Source organism: Elephantulus edwardii, unplaced genomic scaffold (assembly GCF_000299155.1).
Source record: "Elephantulus edwardii isolate Elephantulus edwardi_28Jun2011 unplaced genomic scaffold, EleEdw1.0 scaffold00019, whole genome shotgun sequence".
In the NCBI taxonomy this organism is placed as follows: Eukaryota; Metazoa; Chordata; class Mammalia; order Macroscelidea; family Macroscelididae; genus Elephantulus; species Elephantulus edwardii.
In genome coordinates, this window is record NW_006399769.1 from 6,396,956 (window position 1) to 6,401,354 (window position 4,399).

General features: G+C 40.2%; 1 protein-coding gene and 1 pseudogene across 1 annotated transcript in view; both read right to left on the bottom strand.

The window, feature by feature from the left end:
• CAMKMT (calmodulin-lysine N-methyltransferase) overlaps window positions 1–4,399 on the bottom strand; it is a 620,355-nt gene that overhangs the window by 422,494 nt on the left and 193,462 nt on the right. The window lies entirely within an intron of this gene.
• Window positions 1,210–2,199, bottom strand: LOC102851469 (annotated as a pseudogene).

Below are 4,399 nucleotides of genomic sequence, written 5' to 3' on the forward strand. Positions count from 1 at the left end.
CAGTCCCATTCTACAACAGTGGCACCATGCAATATTTGTCCGTTTGTGACTGGGATATTTCACTCAGCATAATGTTCTCCAGAGTGAACCATTTTTAATAATATTGCATGAGTTCCTTGTTTTTCAATGCAGCACAGTATTCCATTGTGTGAATATACCACAGCTTCTCTATCCATTCATTTGTTGATGGGGAAAAAAATTCATAAGTATCACTAAAGTTTTTTTGGCTACTAGATCATTTTGGCCAAACTAAGACACTAAATTTCTAGTCTACTATTACATTTAAAATGTTATGAATAATGCCACCAAGTGACACTTCCAGGAGCACCTAAGCTTCTCATTTACAACTAAATCAGTACGTCACAATCCCTAGATGCCTGTACATTGGACTTAAATGGCAAGCAGAACTAAGTTTACATCACAGTGTTGTTGTGAGGTGTCATCAAGTCAACCATGACTCACAGTGTCATTATGAACAACAAATATGAACCCTGCCCTGCCCTGTGCATTCTTGACCATCTCTGTTATACATGAGTCCATTGATATCATCACTGTGTCAATCTGTCTTGTTGAGGGTCTTTGTCTTTCTCTAACTCTCCAACTTTCCCAGTATAATGTCCTTATCCATTGACTTGCCTCTCCTAAGTACATGGCCAAAGTACATTAAGATGAAGTTTCATGATCCTTGCCTCTTAGAAGCATCTTGCTTGCAATTCCTCCAGAACATTTGTTTGTTCTTTCAGCAGTCCATAGGATGTTCAGTACTCCTCTCTAATATCATAACCTCTCTAATACCATAATTCAAATACATTGATTCTTCTATCATCTTTAATAATTATATAATCTTCAAATGCATAGGAAGCTGTTAAAAATATTATGGGTTGTATCATGCAAATCTTAGTCTTTAAGCTGACCTCAATGTTCTTTAGCACTCTGGAGAGGTTCTGGACAGGAGATTTTTTTTCCCCAATGGAACAAATCTTTTTATTATTATTTTGTGTGTGTGGCTGTGTATAGTGTACTTTATTGTTGATACATGAGAAAATGGGCTCTCTAAGCTGCTCCCCTTTCTTGGGGGACTAAATGGAAACTGCCAAGGATGTGAGATTTTCAGTGTGAGAGGGGGATAGAGTTAGGGCAAAGACTCCCCAGCAGCTGAGGGTCTCTCTCTTCTAGTGCTATTGCTGGGGCTAGTGGTCCAAGGGGCTCTTAGTCTTTGGAGGACATGTGAACCATCAGGATTACCATCAGGTTTACCATCCAGTTGCTGTAGAAAAATTCATTGTCATACCAGGAAATGCATTTGACTAAGTGGTCATTCAGGGCAATGCCAGCCTCAGCATCAAAGTAGGAAGAGTAAGTGTCACTGACAAAGTCAAAGAAGACAAACTTGTCTTCAGCATATCCCAGGATGGCCTTGAGGGTCCTACCTGATGCCTGCTTTACTACTTTCTTGATGTCATCATATTTTGCAGCTTTCTCTAGACTGCAGGTCAGATCCATAACTAACACACTGGGGCAGGGACATGGAAACCATGTCAGTAAGTTTCCCATTCAGATGACCTTGCCCATGGCCTTGGCAGCACCAGTAGATGCAAGGATGATGTTCTGGGCAGCTCCATGGCCATCACGACATAGCTTTCCAGAGGGGCCATGCACAGTCTTCTGTGTGGCAGTGATGGCATGGACTGTGGTCATGAATCCTTCTACAATGCCAAAGTTGTCATGAATGGCCTTGGTTGGGGGGCCAAGAACTTGATGGTGCAAGAGGCATTGCTAATAATCTGAGAGAGCTGTCATATGTCTCATGGTTCATACCCATTACCCACATGGGGGCACTGGCAGAAGGAGCAGAGATGATTACCCATTTGGTAGCACCCTTCAAGTGAGCCCCAGCCTTCTCCAAAGTTGCAAAGACATCAGTGGACTCAGCACTAGTATCACCCCACTTAATGTTGACAGGATCTTGCTCCTGGGAAGATAGTGATGCCTTTCCCATTGATGAACAGTTCCCATTCTCAGTGTTGACAGGCCATTGAACTTACTATGTGTGGAATCATACCGGAATATATATGTCACATAGTTGAGGTCAATGAAGAGGTCATTGATGGCAACAACATCCTCTTTGCCATAGTTAAAAGCAGTCCTGGTGACCAGGCATCCAATGCAGCCAAATCCATTTACTGCAACCTTCACCATCATGTCTCAGGGATGTGGCTGAGGCACAAAAAGAGATGGCTCTCTGTTGATCTAGGAGTAGCAGAAAGCCAAGTCTTTTGATTTCCTGACTGCTGTCCCCATGCATGTTGTCTGGGGATCCAACTAAAATGGAATTATTGACAACTTTAATCTTTTTTCCATTACTATGTTGTTGTTTTTGTTGTAGTTAGGTGCCATCAAATTGAGTATGACTCACAGAGACCCTATGAACAACAGATCTGACCCCGTCCTATCATGTGCCATTCTCACAATCTTTGACACACTTGAGGCTATTGCTGCAGTCACTGTATCAATCCATCTCGCTGGGGCTATTCCTCTCTTTTGCTGTCTTTCTGCCTTTCCAAGTATGGCACTCCTCTCCAAGGAACAGCCTATCCTAAAAATATTCCTAAAATATGAGTGACAAAACTTGATCATCTTTGCCCCCAAGGAGCATTGTGGCTGCACCTTCTCTAAGACATATCTCTTTGTTCATGGGAATATTCAGTGCTCTTCTCTAATACCACAGTTCAAAGGCATCAATTTTTCCCATCACTATGCGTTACCATTATCCATTTCAACACCATTTCACAAGTCCAGAACTGGTACAGTATCGTTATGACTTCACAAATTCATCTGTGGTAAAGACTGAGAATTTGTTCCTTTATGACTATAATGCCCATTCAACATTAATCAAATCTACTCAAAAGGCTTCAACTCACATACTTAGGGCATGCTGCTAGACGAAGTTATTCTCTGGAGAAGACATCATGCTTAGGAAGGTGGAAGGGCAGCAAAACAGAGAAAGACCCTCAACTGGCAATCGGCTTGAATCAGAGACTGTGAAGATGGCATGGATTAGGACCATGTTCAGATCAGTTGTTTATAAGGTCACTGTGAATCATGCTCAAATTGATGGCACCTAACAATAACAACCTAAAAGGCTAGGTTATTTCATGCATAGTAGAACTGAAAAGCACATTATTCATCTCTAAACATTAGGTAATATTTATTGAGTGCCTGCAGGGCATATGGCAACGTACAAGTCAACTACATGGCTGAGCTCTAAAGGCTTTATTACTCAAAGTGAAGAATGCTGTTACTCTATGAAATATACATGAAATCTGGCCATATTTTCCACTCTGCTCTACCTATACATACATAATAAAGCAGAGCTCCTGTGCTGCTTTGAATCAGTAGGGTGTGCTTACCTTTACCCCTCACTCACTAGATCACAGCTGTTCTTCTCTGAAAAATATTGACAATACTGTGCAATAGGGTCTGAAAATATGACTGCTGAGTACTCCTTATTGTTACAGGACAGTAAGAGATCAATTCCTTGAAAGAGTCTTGATTTAGTCTACATGAAAAGTATAATACTACTTGTTAAATTAATAGTTGAATCTTTAGATCAGTAAATATAACAGCTACTGAAAAAATCATACTGAGGACTTTTATAATAGAAACCTAAAAACTTCAACTGCTTTTGGCATTTTAAAAATTATAACCTCACTTATGGCCTAGTCCAACCACGGTTTGAATCTGAAGGCAGGAGGAGGGAAATAACATTATTTAAATCACAGGAATTTTTTTTTCACTTTGAGTTACTAGGTAACTGGTTATGGAAGGGTATTAAGAGAACATATGGTTATTTATGGAAGAAATATCATTTAATCATTAGCAGAGAATACCAGAAAAATGTCTACTTCTGTTCTATTCATTATGCAAAGACATCTGACTATGGGAATCATTACAAATTATGGCTAACATTGAGAACAATGGGTATCCCAGAACACTTAATTGTCGTTAGGAGAAATCTATATCTAGATCAGGAAATTGTTCTTCAAACAGAGCAAGGGAACACTGTATGGTTGAAAGTCAGGGATCTATCTTTCTCTATTCAATCTGTATGCTGGGCAAATAATTAATGAAGCTGGACTCTATGAAGATGAATGTGGCACTAGGATCAGAGGAAGACTCATCAAGAACCTGTGTTATGCAGATGGCAACACCTTGCCTGCTGAGAGTGGGGAAGACATAAAACACTTGCTGCAGAAGGTCAAAAACAAGTCTTTGGTATGCATTACATCTCAGCATCAAGACAACCAAGATCCTCACCATAGACCTAAAAGTCATGGTCAATGGAGAAAGGATTGAAGCTACTAATTATTTAATCTTGCTTGAATAGCAATCAACACCC